At 40.6% G+C, this 20318-nt stretch overlaps 1 protein-coding gene across 1 annotated transcript in view; it reads right to left on the reverse strand.

Moving 5' to 3' along the window:
* Positions 1-12136, reverse strand: part of NRROS (negative regulator of reactive oxygen species) — a 37075-nt gene extending 24939 nt beyond the window's left edge. Inside the window, exon 1 of the mRNA XM_072613650.1 lies at positions 11966-12136. The gene's annotated coding sequence lies outside the window, so the exon portion shown is untranslated. The remainder of the gene's footprint in view (positions 1-11965) is intronic.
* Positions 12137-20318: the final 8182 nt, after the last annotated feature.

Genomic DNA, 20318 nt, shown 5'->3' on the forward strand with positions numbered 1-20318 from the left:
GCTACTACCAAAATAATTTATCAACTAGTCGCCAAGCTTCTGGTAATGAACCTCTCTGGATTTAACTAGGCTGGTCCTTGAGTGATGTCAGGCCCATGATCAAAGCTTTTCACACTTGACAAGACTTGCCAAAGCTTTATGCTCCACTAGGATGGTCTTCAAAATCCAAAAGTCACCTTTACATTATGGTAAGCACTTCAGTGTAGTGCTAATAATCTGAGTAAATTAAAGTCAATGCTTCCTTTATTAATCAAGAATTAATTTAATAGCTGTCTTATATTCAATTCACAGGCAGCTAGGTGGTGTGGTGGATAGAGCATCAGGCCTTAAGTCAGGAAGACCTGAGTTCAAATTCAGCCTCAGACAGTTACCAGCTGTGTGACCCTGGACAAATCACTTAACCTTGTTTGCTTCAGTTTCCTCATGTGTAAAATGAGCTGGAGAAGGAAATGGCAAACCACTCCAAAATCTTGACCAAGAAAACCCCAAATGGGGTCATTGAATATGTCACTGTTTTGACTGAAATGACTAAACAATAACAAAAATTCAATTTGCAAGTATTTTTTGAGGGTGAGCCTATTGCGTGCAAAGCATGTTCTGGGTGTTGGGGGAAGTATAAAGCTCAGAGTCCTCGTCTTCATGGAGCTTACTACTATGTACCTGGAAGTGTATTACCAAGCAAACAACTTTAGCAATGTGATTTTATTCCAAAATGATAAAACATAAAACATAAGGGATGTGTGTATGCTAATGGTTGTTTTTCTGTGCGAGAACTATGCAAAAAACCCACCTAGTGACCAAGTTTCCAGGAAATAGAAAAGGTATTGAAGTTTGACATTAAGGTTCACAACCAGACAAGGAAGACAGTTTAAAAATTAAGATACGAGATCAAAGATGGGCATCACAACTTGAAGCTCTCTAGTTCGATATCACACCAAAGAAATGACAAAAATTCAAATAGAGGAATTATTAACCAAAATTTGAGCAATGTACATTGAGTTCTTTATATAAAAGGATAAAGTGGTATCTCTAGAGTGATGTATATACAAAAGAGCTGTGGATCACTCTGTCAGTCTTTCCCTTCACCATGATGTCATCAGTCTGGCTCTTTTTTACATGAACTTACTTGTGTGATGAAGGTCACGTAGCTGAAGCCACCTGGTAAAGTGGAAAGGGCAGAGTTATCCCTTCCACATCACTGGGGTGAAGTGTGTGATATCTTCACAATGTGATCTGGAAAAGGCGTGTAAAATTTTTTGACCCTCTCTTTGTACCAGAGAAGGTCTGAATTATTATGGTATTAAAAAATAAAATATGTTGGTATTATACAATATTATACATATATTTTATGCATTTCTGAGTTTTTAAACTTTTTCTGTGTCATCTGCTGACCTTCGCATTATATCTACAGCTTCCACAAAACTCCCCCCAAATTTTCATTTAATTCCTTGCACTGACCTGTGATATCTCAAAACCTCAATAGAGAAAGTCACGATGTGGAAGGGATAACTGTACTTATACTTGGAGTTAGAAGGCCTGGGGTCTGGTCTCTGCTTTACATTGCTCTGAGACTCAGTTTCCTCAGTTAATGAATGAGGGAGTTGCAATAAATACTCTTTCATGTCTCTTCCAACTAACATTCTGTGATAACTATGAATTTTATGTGGGAACAAAATCTCTGGTATTTGAGGTATAAATAAATGAACATCTTTATGTCTGACTATGTCTTATGTCTACTAACATTGAATTTTTAGTTCATAGATTCAGTAAATTGTTGTTGCTTAATCATGTCCAACTCTTTGTGACCCCATTTGGGGTTTTCTTGATCAATATAGTGGAGTAGTTTGTCGTTTCCTTCTCCAGCCCATTTTACAGGAAACTGAGGCAAACTGGATTAAGTGACTTGCCCAAGTTCATACAGCTAGTCAGGGTTTTTTTGGTCAAGATATTGGAGTGGTTTACCATTTCCTTCTCCAGTTCATTTTACAGATGAAGAAACTGAGGTTAACAGGATTAAGTGACCTTGACCAGAGTCACACAGCTAGAAGGTACCTGAGGCCAGATTTGAACTCAGGAAGATGAGCTCCTGACTCCAGGCCTGGCACACTATCTATTGCACTACCTTACTGCTCCCAGTAGTTAATAGATCTTTGCAAATAAGAATTCTATGCCCATCACTTTGTCTTAGTCTCTTCTCTGATCTCAGAACATTCCCAAATTTGGGGTGGTATTGCTTAGACAAGTAGCAGTTCCCTCCCTGCTTCCTCTATCTTCTAAGAGATGAAATTGTCAGCAAAACAAGAATTTATCAGATGTCCTGCTTTTACCAGAATAAGATTTATAGAAGACAGTGAAATAGCTAAAGTCGTATGTCAGTACTGTTGGTCTCTGTGTCACTTTCGAGTTTTACATCAAGAAAGCATCATTTGTATCGACCGTCTGGCAAAGAGGTCTGTTCAGTACTCCCACAATGTCTGTTGAATTGTTATTTGTTGAAATTTCACTAACATTTTTTAAAGGTATCAGTTTTTATTGATTGTTTCAGTGACTCAGTATAAGTCCTCCAATGAAAGATCATACTATCAATCCTATGGCCAAAATTTTATCATGAGAAATTTTCCGAAAGTACCAGACACTTCTCTGCTTCCACTCATCTTCAGGGAGTTTATTATAGTAGAGAACTTCAATTCATAGGTGACTCCATAAAAACAAAGCTCTGAAGTTCACCTATTCCACAACATCCTTCATCTCCTGAACTGGCAAAATGAGCAAACTCTCGTCCCGTAGAAAAAGACTTAGACAACATGGTCCAAAAGAGTGCACAAGGTTGAGCAGGAGACACTAATAGGAAAAACTAATAAGAATGCCCACCATTTGAACTACCAACCATGCTAACCCCTTTACAGCAGATATTCAGGCAACCTATGAAATTTTTAAATGACTTCTTTAATGTATATGTGTGTACATACTTACTATTTTGTTTTTCACCAATTATATGTAAAAACAATTTTCAACATTAGTTTTTAAAATTTCAAGTTCTGGATTCCAAAGGCTTCTTTCTTATTTCAAACAAGTCATTTAATTGTTTTGTTTTTTAGATAATTTTTTCAATTATCAATCATTTCTTTTTCTCCTTTTGACATCTCTTTACTGAAAAGAAAAAGCCCTTGCAACAAAGGTAATGGAAGCCGCCAACTTGGTAATCTGGGCATGCCCAGAACAAGCTCTGTCACACAAATCTGTATAATCAATCAGTATCCATATGGGCTATGTCCAAAAATGTGTTAGTATTCTTATTACGGTCTGAAAAAAATGAAGTACTAATATTGTTCTACAGGTTAAATTGTTATGGGAGGGTAACTGGTAACCCTGAGGGAAAAAACAATCTAGTCTACAAGAAATCTCAAAAGCTGATGAACAAGAGCTTACCAAACATTTCTGTCTTGGTTCTGGCTTTCTCTCATGCCTGGAATGATCTGCTCCATCACCACCTTTTGGTTTCCCTGGCTTCCTTTAAGACTCAAATCCAACCCAATCTTATGCAGAAGGTCTTCCCCAGCCTGCTAGCTACTAGTATTTTCCCCTCTGAGATTATTTTCCATCTGCTATCTTTGTACTTGTATTAGCCTAGCTTTTTCTATTTTTCCTCCCATTAGAAAATAGAATCCTTGAGGGCAGAACTATTGTTGGATTTTTTTAAATCTTTTTTTGTATCTCCAATGCTTAACCCAGTACCTGGCATACAGGAAACACTCAATAAAAACTGGCTGATTGATTGATACCCCCCAGCATGACTGTAAGCTTCAAAGTTGGGAAGTTAAATGATATATTTAAAATTTGGGAAAAACTGAGCCTTGATTTCAAAATAATAGAGAAGTCTCTTCTCCATTCAATTCCACAAACTTTTATTAGATATGTGGTGTGTGCAAGGCATTGTGCTGGGATACAAAGATGAAAAACATAGTCCCTGTCTTCAAGGAATTTTTATTCCAATAGGAGGGATAGCATAGTGATTCAAGGAAGAATCTAAGACCAAAAGAGATATCTAGACAAAATATGATAAAAGCTCTTACCAGTGGGAGCACTGAGGAAGGCTTCGTGGAAAGGCAAGCGCCCTAGCTGGGTTCTGAAGGAAGAGAATGAGTTCAGCAGGGGGCCCTGTGGCAAGAGTTAAGTTGCAGGCATGGGGCATAGCCAGAAGGAATCCAAAGGAAGATGAGATCAGAGAAAATGTTCATATTCCAGTGTAGCCAGAACATAGACATTGTATGAAAAGGAGTGATGTGAAATGGTCCTGGAAAGGCAGGTTGGAGTCAGACTATAAAGCACCTTCAGTGCTAAGATAAGAAGCTTATAGATCATCCTAGAGGTAACAGGGAGCCCTCAAATATTCTTGATTAAGTGAATGACATGGTGAGACATCTCTGGGAGATTATTTGGGTTGCTGTGCGAAGGAAAAATAGGAGAGAGGGGAGCTCTGAAGAAGGAGAATCATTACCAAGCTATTACAATACCCCAGCTGAGAGGTAATGAGAGCCTGGAGGAGGGGGACTGGTGAGGAGGAGACTGATGTGAAAGATGGCTACTCTAAATATTGTGAGATTGTCTATGATCTAAATCAATAAGAGTAAAAGTGAGATGGTTTCAAAGAGGAACACAGAAAGGAATTGCCCTGGCCAGAATGCCACTTTGTTGTTTCAAAATTCAAGCCTGATCCTATGACTTTCCTCCTGTGTTTCCTAAGAGAACAATGGATATGTGTAGTTTCATGGTACAACGAGTGCTTTTATTAGCAGAAATTGATTTATTTCAGTGTTAGGATTCATACTTGGGATTTTAGCCCACATTTCTGATTTAGCCCACAACATTCTGTGTGTTGGGGGATAATAACTCTAACTCAGTTCTAGGGAACCTTGACAAATTTGCTATGACACGTGCCGACTATGGGCAACCAGACTTTTGAGTGTTTGTCCCCTTATCAGAGTTTGGTTCAGATTATCAACAGGAATGACAGTTGAGTAAAGTAGTTTACACATAAATCCAGAGTCCTTTTTTCTTTCTTCATCCTGTTGGAACACTCTCCAGCATAACATTGTGGACCACTCTCTCCTTCTTGATAGTCTCTTCTACCTCATCTTTTCCTCTCTCTATCTACTCCTTCTCTGCCTCATTTCCTAGCTCCTCACCCTCCTCCCAATCCTTCTAGTCCAGATTATGGTTGTAGTGTTACCCAAGATTCTATCTCTGGCCTTCTTCTCTATCCCTGCTCTTTCCTTTGGTGAGCACATATACTTTCTTCTTCAGCTCTCACTGATTTCCTACTTCCATTATGCCTTCTATGTAGTTGATTCCCAAACATATCTCTACCCCAACCTTTACCCCATCCTATGCCCTTGTCTGAAGTCTTTAACTGAAGACTGGATGGCCACTTCTGGGTTGAAGGGAAGATTCTCATTTAGGTGTCAGTTAGATTATGTGGCTTCTGAAGACTTCCAAATCTGAGATTCTATGGTGTCCATCTGCCTTCTGGATAGCTTCTTCTGGCTGTTCTACTGGCATCTCACATTCGATATATACAAAACTGTTCTTATGATCTAACCCAAAGCTGCGTTTCCCCTTGATTTCACTATTTCTACTGATGGCACTAGCACCCTTTAAGTTACTCAGGCTCACTTTTTAATCTTTTCTCTCTCACCTCTCATCTCTAACCTCTTGCTAAATTCTATTGATTCCTACTTCATAAAATCACTTGTATCTGTCTTCTCTTTTCCATTCCCACTGTAATCATTCTAGTTCAACCTCCATCTCTTCTCATCTCTACTACTCACCTTTTCTCACCTCTACTCACCTTTATCTCTACTTACCTCACCAGCTGGCCAGCCTGCTTTCAGTCTATACCCTGTGCAATCTATCCTACATGCTGCTACCTGAGTAATGTTCCTAATGTACCCGTCTGACCATATCACTCCTCAAAAACTATCAGCAGCTCCCCATTGCCTGGGATAGGGACTAGATTTGTGATTTCATTGGTATAGAAAATCCCCAGGTAAAGGAATCCCTTTACCAATGCAGATCAGCACCTTATTTGGAACTCTGATTGCCTATGACACTGAGAGGTTAGTTGACTTGCCCAGGGTCACACAGCCACTATGAGTCAAAGACAGGACTTCAACCAAGGTCCTGACTCTAAGGCCATGCTACCTCTCTCTACCAAGCTCTCTGTCCTCTACTACCTACTAAATACTTACAAATTCCTGATCCTTACATATAAAATATGGCAAAAATCTGGCTCCAGTCCATCCTTTCTGTCTTGTAGTCTTCTTGTTCTACTCTACTGTGGCCCTCATTCTAGCCCTGGAGTGCTTCTATCCTCTCTGTATACCTTTACTCATGTGACTTACTGAATTATGTGAAATTTGGTCATATTTATTTTATCAGGAAATGGCTTCATGTATGGCACACATATACAGGTGTGTAATGTGGATAAACCTAGAATAGGTCTCTGAACTGCCCTTCTGGAGGGGATATTTACATATTCTTCCAAAAGTCTTTGGAAGAAAGAGAAGAATTAATAATGATATTCATGTTGCTATCAGTAATTATCCTTGCCTTACTCTGTTGTTTGCATGCTAAAATTAAACGAATACATTGGTACCTAGTGCTTTCAGTCATAGCGGACATTTATACAGTACAGTACCTCATCTGAGCCTCACAAGAGCTGTGGAGGTAGGTACTACATTATCCCCATTTTACAAATAGGAAAATTGAGACTCAGAGAAAGTTCATAACTTGCCCAGATGGGATCACACAGACAGTAAGTAAGTGTCAAAGGCAAGACAGTATTTCATTTCTTCCTTCCTCTAGGTCCAACTCTCTATCTCTTCACGCTGCTTTTTAATAGAAAGAGGAGATAATTAATGTACATTTGAAAAGGTTTGAAAAGGCATGTCTTTGCCCAAAGGAGAAAACATTATAGAATCTATGTGCTATGTAAAGTTGAAGCAGTGAGGGCTCAGTGATGAGCTAAAAGGAATGCTGGCTTTGGACAGGAAATAAATCTACACAGTTATGTATCTGATCTGGACTTATGATTGTATCAATGTAGGGAATTGCTCACATAGAAATTCCCTTCACTTACACACATCAGCAATTAATCTAATTTCAGGTGAATTAATCTGAGTACTAGATTAATTAATAGTAGAACTAATGTAAATTAGGGTACTGTGACATTACATGACTTGCCCATGATCATATAGTCAGGACATATCAGAGGCAGGATTCAACACATGTCTTCTGAATTCAAATTTTTCTTCTCTAGTCACTAACCCATGCTCTTCCTTACTCTTCTTCTATGTCTGATCATGAAATATGACACATTAGATTAAAGCTCTGGTCTCTTCAAGACATACATTTGTGGTCCGCTGCTACCCTTAGGGTTGCCTCTTTACAAAAGAACTTCATATAGCCAGTAAATCTGTGTGGTCCCACTTTAATTTGTTGTGGAACATGAATGGATTAATGAAAAGGCTTTTTTAAAGCGTTTACTATGTGCCAAGCATAGGCAGTTAGGTGGCACAGTGGATAGAGTGCCAGGCCCAAAGTCAGGAAGATTCATCATCCTGAGTTCAAATCTGACCTCAGACACTTCCTAGCTCTGTGACCCTGGGTAAGTCACTTAACCCTGTTTGCCTCGGTTTTCTCACATGTAAAATGAGACGGAGAAGGAAATGGCAAACTACTCCAGTCTCTTTGTCAAGAAAACCCCAAATGGAGTCATGAGGAGTTGGACATGACTGAACAACAAAAAATGAAGTTAACTTTTGGGGCAAATTAACTTTGTTAAATGGTCCCAGGCTCCTACTTTTTATTTAAGCCTGGCTAGAAAATGTAGTCTTGGTCACAAAGAGAACTGGGTAAGAAAGTGTAGATTGTTCAATGCAAATCTATTCCCTACTGCTCAAAAAATCACTCTACTTATGGAGGGTCAGTGATATTAGATTTGAACATGGAAAATATCAGATAGATAGATAGAGAGATAGATAGATAGATAGATAGATAGATAGATAGATAGATAGTATGTGATCAGTGAGTATATTCCTTTGTGTTCTCATTTTTTTCCAATCTAAGAGGTTCATTTATTTTGCTTATTTTTAGGGATAATGATAACAGCTTGTATTTATATGCTGTTTTAAGGTTTGCAAACCTATATGTTTTTCTCATTTGACCCTCATAATAACCCTCTGAGACAAATCTATTATTAATCCCATTTTACAGGCTAGGACAGCTATTAAATGTCTGAAGCAAGATTTGAATTTGGGTCTTTCTCACTCTAAGTGCTCTATCCATTATGCCTCCTAGTATAAGATAAGTGACTCCCTGACATGGTATTTCTCTACGTACTACTTTTTTTCCTGGAAGTTAACTGAGAGACTCTCATAGTTCTAGTAGTTTTATCCATCACCTGCCCCAGGACAAAGCCTGAGGGAGTACGCAAGTTTTCAAAAATTATATCCTTGAATCTACAGTGAGTGCGCTGAGCAACAAGGGATATTGTTGGGAGTGGGACTGGTAGGGAAGAGAAACAGGGTCAAGGCAGGGAGTCCTAGGATCGCAGGCTTTGGAAGAGGGTCCTATTACACACACACATACACACACACATACACACACATACATACACATACACACACATACACATACACACACCCCCCACATACACACACATACACACAGACACACACAGATACACATACACATGCACACATATACACCATTTGTTAGCAATAAAGAGTCACCCCAACCAAGCAGTAATAGGAACTTGGCTGAAGGAGCCTTCTCCTTCTCAAGGGAGGATGCTCTGATTTTCCCTCCTGTATTTATACTCAGAATTGATTAGGGAATTAGGGTAAATTCCCTGATGATAACTCCACTCCCACCAACCTTGCCTTCCCAAACTGCCTTCTCCATTTCACTTTCTCTTTCTAATTCACCTTAAAGTTCTCAGAACCTAAAGTCACTAATGGAATAAGAAATGAGGAAGCCTCGGTCCCTACCACTGAACAGATGAGTGCTCATGTGGTTTCATGAATCTGAGGGATATTAACACACATTTGCCTGTCCTCCTCTCCCTGTGCCTTCAGTAGAGAGCAAAGTCAGAAGACTTGGCTCTAGCTCTTAACTCTACCATTTACCATTTGTTTGATCTTGAATCTTAGTTTTTTTTTATCTGTAAAGTGGGTATATAATATGTCTACCTTCAGGATAGTTGTGAAGACCAAAAGAGATAATAGATGTTGTAAAGCACTTAGCATATTCTTTGTCACATATCCCACTTTTACAGGTGAGGAAAGTGAGGCTAAGACAGGTTAAGTGACTTGCACAGAGTCACACAGCTAGGAGCTGTCTGAGGCTGAATTTGAACTCAGGTCTTTTTCACTCCAAGTGCTCCATCCACTATGAAAACCTAGGATAAGATAGAGGACTCCCTAACATAATCTTTCCCTATGTACCTCTTATTTCAGGATTCCATGCAAATGGCAGGTGATAAGACAAAATCTGTGTGCAAATCCCACCTCTGACCCTTACAAACTGTGTTACCTTGGGCAAATCTAATCACAAAAAGCCTCAGGTAACTCCTTCAGATTTATCTACTAACTGAGGATGAGTTGGGGGAAGGAGCCAAATCCTTCTAGAATCTGTTTTCTTATGTTAAGCAGTACCCTACGCACAGAGGATAGACGCGCTTATTTGCTGCTGTTACTGCTAATAATGCTAAATCCCATACTTTAGAGGAGAGGGTTAGTATAATAAATAGGGGATACTCTAAGCAAAAGCTTTTACAATGCATCCCATATGGTTAATGTATGAATGATCATCATGCCAACTCATCCTTACGTGGTATTTTTAGGTTTTGGGGGTCGTTTATAGATGAGATTCAGAAAAGCCAGTGGCTTGCCCAGGGCCACACAGCTAAAATGTGTCAAAGTTGGGACTTGAGCCCCTGGATTTTTTTTTTTTTCTCTCAACAGACCCGTTCTCTGCACCATGAGGCTCAGCGGATACTCAGGGTTCATTTTTCTGAACTGTTTTCTCTTTCACCTTGCTCTTTCTTTTGAATTCTTTCTTAGCAGAAGAAGGAGGAATATTTTACAAGTGAAAGTGATCTCTGTAATTGATATCAAATTGCTTGCCTTCTCAAGAAAGGGGAAAAAGTAGAAAATTTGGAACTCAAAATTTTAAAAAATGAACATTAAAAAAAACTTTCATGTAATTAGAAAATACTTAATGAAATAAATGAAATATATTGGAAAAATGAAGGTAATGTAAAAACAAACAAAAAAAAGCAATAAAAATTTATGTTTTTAAAAGATCCAGGCCCTTTCTTCTGCAATCCAGTGTCTCCCTATTAACTGCCTCATTTCTTTTTCTTCTTAATTCCCAAGCATATCTCCTGGTTGGCATGTTCTTAGGAAGAAAAAGAATGTTCTAGAACCACATTCAAGTAATCAATGCCAAAGGAGAAGGGAGGGATATAGACAAAATGCAGATATAAACCATATGATGGGGCACATTCAGTTGTCTACAAAAATGTCCATTTGGTATCCTGTAGGTGAGAGCCAACCGTGGTTGAGGGGAGCCCACTTCAAAGAACAACGTTCAGTTCTTGCCTGAAAATGCTTTGTTGTATGTGTGGGAGTTTTCAGCCTAAAGTTAAGCCACGTCTCTGATGACAATATATGAAGGCATATACTGACATATGTAAGACAATATATGAAAACTCCTTACTTCTGAGGGGCTCACTATTTGGATATAGTAGTGGCAGGTTATCTTCAATGGCATGGGTCTACTCACATCATTCAGCCCTTATTTTCATTAGAAAAGTCAAGAAGTGAAAGCTTTACCTAGGGATAGGAAAGTTTGGGGATTATTGTGTGTAGTTTTTTCCCAACTAGACCTGAAGGTCAGGGTCATGAGATTTTGTCCAGGGCTAGCATCCTTTAATCTCCTCTAGAAACTCTCAAAAAACATATGTAGAGACACAGGAGATAGGATTATAAAGTAACCAAACAGTTACTACAAATCTGCATGCAACAAGAACTTGATCTCACTGCTTTGTAGGCATGCTTTTGTGAGTGTCCACATGCGCAGATATAGACACCCATGTGTGAGCATTTAGCCTGGTATCACTTCAGATCATGTACTGCTAGAGTATCGCATGCAGTCACAAGAGCAGTCAGGGTAACTTGCTACCTCTTGGGTAAATGAGAACTGGGAAATTGTGGAAACCCAGATCTTTAGACACTAAATATTTGTAGCTCACCAAATGCTCAGGGTTCCTCAGGAGTATCTGACTTGTATGCCTGGCTTCCAGGTAGTCTGGCCAGTTAGAGTCTTAAAGATCTCTACAAAAAGGAAATCACACAACCCCATTCCATCCTTCACACTGGTATCCCTGAACCACTGTGGCCAGAACTCCCCCCAGGGGAATTTCTTCTTAGACAAGCCTACAAAGACTACTGGTTTTGCCTCTCTTCTAATCACGGTCATTCCAGAGAAAGGCTACTTCTCCCTCAGTCGAAGCCAGGTTAAGGGATGAGAAGGAGCCAGCACTCCCTCCTTGTAAATAACAAGAAGACCCAGAAGCATTTTGGTGGCCTTCAGTAATTTCGTCTTTCTGTGGTTGTTACCCTCCACTGCGACACCAGATTTCAGACCCCACGTGAAGAGCCTCCCACCCCTGCGTCTTGCAGATCGTAGGGTCATGGATAGTGGGGGTTCTGCAGGATTTCCTTCCTTCAGCACACACGTTACAGGAACCCACTGAGTTCAGATGGAGTCAGTTAAGACTTCCCTCTTCCAGCTTTCAGAGTGATGGCCCCAGGTCTCCAACCTCCTGGCCTCACAAGTCTTTCGCTTCAGCTTCTCCAACCCCTGCAAAATCATCTAAGCTTTGGGGGAAGATACTCACAGCTCCAGGCGGCCCAGGCAACTCCCCAGGGTTCATCCTCTCCGAAGGGGACTGCTCTCCTAAGACATCAGTGCTCTCCTAGAGAGCAGAGAAAGCAAAGGGCTGCCGCATCTCTCTCAGGCATCAGATTAATTTAGCACTTGCGGAAGGAACTGACGGAAACTGAAGTCACATGGAAACTGAGGGTGAGCAGCAAAAGATTCAGCACTTACAAGGGCCTTGCACACTGCAGGAGAGAAGGAACTGGTGATGGGGGCAGGGCGGGGGAGAGGGGAGAAGAACAGGCAGAGGTCAAAGCTAGGAAACCACTGGACTGGACATACCGTTGCTTCTGTGCCTTTGCTTGGCAAGGAGCCGATGCATTTGACAACGTTCCAGCAACGAAAGGAAACTACAGCTACTACAGCTTCACTCCAAAGCATCTCTACTCATGACCTAGGTGACCTTGGACTAGCCATTCCTAAGGGAACAGCCTGGGGAGGAGATACCTCTTTGAGACTCAGTTTCCCCAACTATGAAACGAAGGAGTTGGACTCGATGACCTTGAAGATCCCTTCCAGACTAGGTCATGTCATCTCTATACAGAGCTTCTGTGGCAATACTCCCTGTGCCTTCCTGCTACCCCTGAGTTCAGTTTCACCTGAAAGGTCCATTTAAAAACAAAAACAACTGAGTCTGATGTGGAGGATCTTCTGAATGGGCTGGACACAGTTCTTTAATCATTCAATAAATATCAGTGAGGGATGTTGGTCTTGCAAAGTACACAGGACTTTAGTGAAGGTACAAAATTTAGATAAGATAAAAGCCTCTGCCCTAAAGGAACTCAAGAATCACAGATAACTCCAATATACTCTAACCCTGGTTTCAAGCCTGGGGTATTTTGCTAGCTGCTGCTTACCTTACCTTCTGTAAGATTGAACAAGGGAATTTTGACATGAGAGTGCACACCTATGCAAAGAGTAGAGTTGGCATGACAGTTTGGAAAGGAAAAATGTTCTTTTTCCTTGTCCAAGAGAGAAGATATGTTATTCCAGATTCTCTTGAGGACCAACTCCAGGCATGTGGAGAAAGAGACAGATTTTGTAAGTGACAGACATGTAGGGGAAACCTGTTCCTCAATGTGCCTCTGATTTCCAGCTTATCACCCTAGAGTCATCATGCAATTTCTCCATGGAACTGGGGATAAAACACAATTTTACATTTTACACATGTTTTAGAGTTGCAAACCAAAGCATTATGTTTAAAAGTCTAAGGAAGGAGATTGTTGACCACAGGAAGAATCAGGAAAAGTTATATGAAGGAGGAGTGAATTGAGCTGGGTTTCAAATGAATAGCAGGTTAAGGTCTTATCACATTCTCACTTTGAGTGAGATACATCCATTCAATGAACAGGCTAAATGAACAGTAGTTCAACAGGGAAAGAAGGGGAAGAGCAACATTCTAGTTTTGGACACAAACATGGAAAATAAATGAGTTTAGGGGTCAGAGAACAGTCCGGTTTGGATAGTGCTAGAGAGTATGAAGGGCAGCAAAATAACCCTGGAAATATAGGACTCTACCCAATTGATAGGGTTGATTGTTCAGTGAGCTCCTGGTACAGATTCAATTGGCAGGAAGAGACTTTGGTTCATTCATCCATTCATTCATCCAAAGAGTGACTATTACACTATGGGGGACATAAAGAAGTAGAAGAGGTGATTTCTATTCTCAAGGCACTTATCTATCTGAAGAGCAAGACATAAACACATAAACAGTTTCAAATAAAAATTTAAAACAACAATGCAAGAGATGTTGTGAGGTAAGTTTCTTAACTTGCCTTTATGATTTCAACCTTTAAAAGATGGAGGAACCAACATGGGGAATTTTACTCTGCATCTGATTCTCACCAACAAGGAGGAACTGGTGGCTAGGTGGAGAACGATGATGGAAACCTTTGGGGGAAGGGACCACTCCATCTTAGAATGTATGATACAAATAGAGAGGCAAAATGGAAATAGTCTGATCTAGGTTCAGTCCTGCGCTATTTTTATCAATGACTTATGTAAAGGCATAGATGGTGTGTTCATCAGATTTGCAGAGGAAATAAAACTGGGAGGAGCAGCTAATACACTGAGTGACAGAATCAGCTCTTCATAGCCTAGGATTCTTGGATGTAATCAAAAAGATCAAAGTTAGTAGGAATAAATGTAAAGTCTTATGCCTGGGTTCAAAAAATCAACTGTACAAGTACATTATTGGAAAGGCATATACATATATATTATATATATATGTATACACACACATATATATACACACATACATGTATACATATACACATAGGCATTGCATGTGTATATATACACATGTGCATATATAAATAAATATATGATATTGTGATTTATATTATGAGATGTATATTTGAGATATATGTATGTATGTGTGTATATGTATGTACATATATGTCTGTGTGTTTGTCTAGGAAAATAAACCTGAGGGTTTTAGTGGATTGTCATATCAATGAATCAGCAGTGTGACATGGAAGGCAAAAATACTAATGAGATCTTGAGCATTTCTTGAAGCATTAAGAAAAACACAGCTTCCAGGAATAAGAAAATAATGATCCTTCTACACTCTGCCCTGGTCAGACTGCATCTCAAGTATTGTGCTTAGTTTGATGCACCACAGATTTAGAAAGACATTGATAAAGTTGAGAGGATCCAAAGGATAGCAACCAGAAAGATAGAAGATGCAGAAAGATCTAGACACCATGTTATATGAAGATTTGCCTTGGGTAAGTCACTTAACCCTGTTTACCTCAGTTTCTTCATCTGTAAAATGAGCTGAAGAAGGACATGCCAAACCACTCCAGTATTTTTGCCAAGAAAAACCCCACATGGGGTCACAAAGATTCAGACATGCCTGAAAAATGACTTAACAACAGCTAAACAATTAAGCACTCTACAATTATTATCTCATCTGATCCTCACAACAACCCTAGGAGGCATCTTCATTTTATAGATGAGGAAACTGAGGCAAACAGAGATAAAGTGGATTTGCCCAGGGTCTTACAGTAAGCAGGTATCCAAGGCTGGATTTGAATTCAGGTCTTCCTAATTCTAGGCTCGGTGCTCCATCCACTGTGCCTATACTGGCACACACACACACATACATATCTACATATACACACATACATATAGTGCTTTAGGTTGTAAAATATTTTACATACATGTAATTTGCACCTCACCACAACCTCATGAGGTAAATACTACAGATATGGTTGTGCTGTTTTTACAGAAAGGGTAACTGAAGCTAAGAGAGGTTTAGAGTCTTGACTATGGTCATACAACAGAGGTAGAATTGGAACCCAGTTTTTCCTGAGTCCAGTTCTCTTTATCCCCTAGGCCATTCAAAGTAATTTGAAAGACAGAGCATGAACTCCTGATTGAATGTACTCAAGAAAGGTAAAGAGTAGCATGTCAGCTGGGGTTTCAACGGAACAAGAGAACCTAAGAGGAAAAGGAGGAGTACATTCCAGGCACAGGAGAATAAAAGTATCCTCCCTTAATAAAAGGATTTGTTCTTTAAAACTTGGACTTAGTCAAAAGGCCGCCACCAAGGATCTAGAAGGCCACAAGTGGCCTTCAGGACATAGGTTCCCCACCCTTGAGCTAGAAGATTCATTCACCTGTGATGTAGAACATATGAAGAAAAGTAATATGAAATAATTCTGGAAAAGCAATTTAAAGTCAAAGTAGGGAGTTATTTTCTTCTATATTTGGTCCTAGACACAATAGAGAACCACTATTTTTGATGAGGGGCAAAAAAATAAAATGGTCAGGACTTTGTCTCAGAAAAGTTATTTTGGCAGCTGTGGGGAAAATGTATTGAGAAAGAATTAGAAGTAGAGGGACCAGTTAGAAGGCTATCAAATGCTCCAAATAAGAAATGATGAGGCTCTGAGCACCACATTTGCCCTTTGGAATGAAATTAAATTTGTATTTCCTCTTAAAATTCCTTCTCTTTATTTGCTTTGCCTTGGGCTCTGGGAAGGTACTTTCCTACAAATCTCTTGCCTTTCCCCTGCCTTCTGGAATCAGGTGACTGTTGAAGAAGCATCTGCCACCCTCGCTTGTCCTGGTCACTAGCACATGACCAGGGGATTTCCTTTAGGGTTGATTGGGAATGGGTTCTCTTATTCACATCAACTAGTTGCTAGGCCAGGGGTGGCAAGCAGTTTCATTTCCCTCATCTGGAGTGTAGTTTTAAGAACCAAAAATCAAAAAGGGAAAGAAGGGAGGCCACTACCCATCTCAGCACCATTTCCTCTCTCAGGATACTAGGATTGGAAAGAGCTTAGAGGCCAATTGATGGGGAAGGCTGGGCATATGGAAGCTCCTTTGATGAGGTTCCCTTAGCTCCTGAAAACTCTTGGCAAATATGATGAAAGATCTCTGACTCCCAATCTTATCCTATTTAGCCATATGATATAGCAGGGAGCTAGCTGGAGCAGCAGATAAAGCTAGAACCAGGAATACTCATCTTTCTGAGTTCAGATCTGACCTCAGACATTTCCTAGATGTGTGACCCTGGGTAAGTCACTTCACCCTGTTTGCCTCAGTTTCCTAATGTGTAAAATGAGCTGGAGAAAGAAATGGCAAATCATTTCAATATCTTTGTCAAGAAAACTCCAGGGGGCGGAGCCAAGATGGCGGAGTAGAAAGACACATATACACATAGCTCCAAACCCACAACCCATAGAACATTGGTAAAAAGGAACTCACGGCGAATTCTGGAGTAGTAGAGGCCACAGCACAGCGAAGCAAAGGAGATTTCTGTTCCAGAGGGACCTGCAAACCTCTCGCAAAAGGTCCTTCATGCCGTGGACGCAGAGCCCAGCCCAGCCCTGCCGCGGCCACGGCACAGAGAGTAGCAGATCTGAGCGGGCTTCAGGGACAGGATCTCCAGCAGTCGTGCGGGTCCCTCCACCACAGGTGAAGGGGGTCAGTGAGAGGGTCTTCTTGGCAGGTCGAGAGGGGAGTGGGGTGCCCCCATAACTCAGGCCCCCTCGGGAGGCAATAGCTGACGCAGCGGCAGACCAGGGCTCCCAAAGCAGGCAGGAGCCTGGATCCATTGTTAAAGGTCTCTGCATAAACCCCCTGAGGGAACTGAGCCTGTGAGGCGTCCCTACCCCCACCTGAGCACCTGAACTTAATCTCACACTGAATAGCAGCCCTACCCCCGCCAAAAGCCCTGAGGCTGGGAAGCAGCATTTGAATCTCAGACCCCAAGCTCTGGCTGGGAGGATCAGGAGGAGAGGTGGGTGTGAGGAGAATACTCAGAGGTCAAGTCACTGGCTGGGAAAATGCCCAGAAAAGGGAAAAGAAATAAGACTATAGAAGGTTACTTTCTTGGTGAACAGGCATCTCCTCCCTTCCCTTCTGATGAGGAAGAACAATGCTTACCATCAGGCAAAGACACAGAAGTCAAGGCCTCTGTATCCCAAACATCCAGACTAAATATTCTGTGGGCTCAGGCCATGGAAGAGCTCAAAAAGGATTTTGAATATCAACTTAGAGAGGTGGAGGAAAAGCTGGGAAGAGAAATGAGAGACATGAAGTCAAAGCATGAACAGCAGGTCAGCACCCTGCTAAAGGAGACCCAAAAAAATGCTGAAGAAAATAACACCTTCAAAAATAGACTAACTCAATTGGCAAAAGAGGGTCAAAAAGCCAATGAGGAGAAGAATGCTTTCAAAAGCAGAATTAGCCAAATGGAAAAGGAGATTCAAAAGCTCACTGAAGAAAATAGTTCTTTCAAAATTAGAATGCAACAGATGGAGGCTAATGACTTTATGAGAAACCAAGAAATCACAAAACAAAACCAAAAGAATGACAAAATGGAAGATAATGTGAAATATCTCATGGGAAAAACAACTGACCTGGAAAAGAGATCCAGGAGAGACAATTTAAAAATTATGGGACTACCTGAAAGCCATGATCAAAAAAAAAGCCTAGACATCATCTTTCATGAAATTATCAAGGAAAACTGCCCTGAGATTCTAGAACCAGAGGGCAAAATAAATATTCAAGGAATCCACAGAACACCGCCTGAAAGAGATCCAAAAAGAGAAACTCCTAGGAACATTGTGGCCAAATTCCAGAGTTCCCAGGTCAAGGAGAAAATATTGCAAGCAGCTAGAAAGAAACAATTCAAGTATTATGGAAATACAATCAGGATAACACAAGATCTAGCAGCTTCTACATTAAGGGATCAAAGGGCGTGGAATAGGATATTCCAGAAGTCAAAGGAACTAGGACTAAAACCAAGAATCACCTACCCAGCAAAACTGAGTATAGTACTTCAGGGGGAAAAATGGTCTTTCAATGAAATTGAGGACTTTCAAGCATTCTTGATGAAAGACCAGAGCTGAAAAGAAAATTTGACTTTCAAACACAAGAATGAAGAGAAGCATGAAAAGGTGAAAAGCAAAGAGAAGTCATAAGGGACTTACTGAAGTTGAACTGTTTACATTCCTACATGGAAAGACAATATTTGTAACTCTTGAAACTTTTCAGTATCTGGGTACTGGGTGGGAGTACACACACACACATGCACACACGCACACATACATAGAGACAGAGTGCACAGAGTGAATTGAAGAGGATGGGATCATATCTTAAAAAAAAAAATGAAATCAAGCAGTGAGAGAGAAATATTGGGAGGAGAAAGGGAGAAATTGAATGGGCAAATTATCTCTCATAAAAGAGGCAAGCAAAAGATTCATTAGTGGAGGGATAAAGAGGGGAGGTGAGAGAAAAACATGAAGCTTACTCTCATCACATTCCACTAAAGGAAGGAATAAAATGCACACTCATTTTGGTATGAAAACCTATCTTACAATACAGGAAAGTGGGGGAGAAGGGGATAAGCAGGGTGGGGGGGATGATGGATGGGGGGACATGGGGAGGAGGGAGCAATTTGAGGTCGACACTCATGGGGAGGGACAGGATCAAAAGAGAATAGAAGTAATGGGGGACAGGATAGGATGGAAGGAAATATAGTTAGTCTTATACAACACAACTATTATGAAAGTCATTTGCAAAACTACACAGATTTGGCCTATATTGAATTGCTTGCCTTCCAAAGGGAAGGGGTGGGGAGGGAGGGAGGTAAAGAAGTTGGAACTCAAAGTGTTAGGAACAACTGTCAAGTACTGTTCTTGCCACTAGGAAATAAGAAATACAGATAAAGGGGTATAGAAAGTTATCTGGCCCTACAGGACAAAAGAGAAGACGGAGACAAGGGCAGAGAGGGATGATAGAAGAGAGAGCAGATTGATCATAGGGGCAATTAGAATGCTTGGTGTTTGGGGGTGGGGGGAGGGGACAAAAGGGGAGAAAATTTGGAACCCAAAATTTTGTGAAAATGAATGTCAAATAAATAAATTAAAAAAAAGAAAACTCCAAACAGTCTCGTGAAGTATTGGCCCCAACAACAAAAATATAGTAAAGGCACTCGCTTCGGTCTCAAAGATTTACTTGCTACCTGTGTGACCTGGAACAAGTCTCTGAATCCCTCTGGGTCTTTAGATCCCTCATTTGTTAGATGCGGTGTTTGGACCGCACGGCTCTGAACTACCTCGTAAACTTTTTAACCACCCACCCCAAAAGAATATCAAGATCTATGTGGGCCTGTAGCCTTTGCACAAAGATTGTGAGAGGAAGAAATTCTACAGCCTCCCTCAGGCAATTATTACAGTGTGTAATAACTCTTGGGGTCCAGTTGGCCACCACCATGCTTCTCCTGGAGGAGAACCAAGTGTAAAACTTCACAGCTTAGGAAAAGCAGCAACTTTGCTGCAGGCAGGGAACCTAGACAGAGGACACCAGCTCCCCAAGTCTCTTTGGATGCTGTTCCCCAAGTGATTTGCATGGACCATATCTGGCATAGTAGAAAAGGAGGTGAAAGAAACTCTAAGTCATAGCAGACCTGAGCTTGGCAGCTTAAGCAAGATCAAAAAGCTCAAAAAAACCAAAACCCAGACTTATCGAAGACTGAGAACTTCAAATGGCTGACCAATAGGATGTTGCTTTAGAGTTTAAATAAAAGAATATTGGGATAGTTTTAAATAAAAGAGTGAGATGGCTCTGTGCTAATCGAGGGATTCTTACTCTAGAGTCCATGGGTGGATAGATTTCCAGGGGTCCATAAACTTGGATGGGAAAAAAAATTACATCTTATTTTTACTAACCTCTTACTGACATTGAGCACTTCAGTTCAATTCAATCAATATTTATTAAGCACCTACTATGTGCCAGGAACTGTACTGTTCTGGAGATACAAATAAGAAAAAGGAAGGATGGTTCCTGCCTTC

The sequence above is a fragment of the Notamacropus eugenii genome, chromosome 5 (genome assembly GCF_028372415.1).
Source record: "Notamacropus eugenii isolate mMacEug1 chromosome 5, mMacEug1.pri_v2, whole genome shotgun sequence".
In the NCBI taxonomy this organism is placed as follows: domain Eukaryota; kingdom Metazoa; phylum Chordata; class Mammalia; order Diprotodontia; family Macropodidae; genus Notamacropus; species Notamacropus eugenii.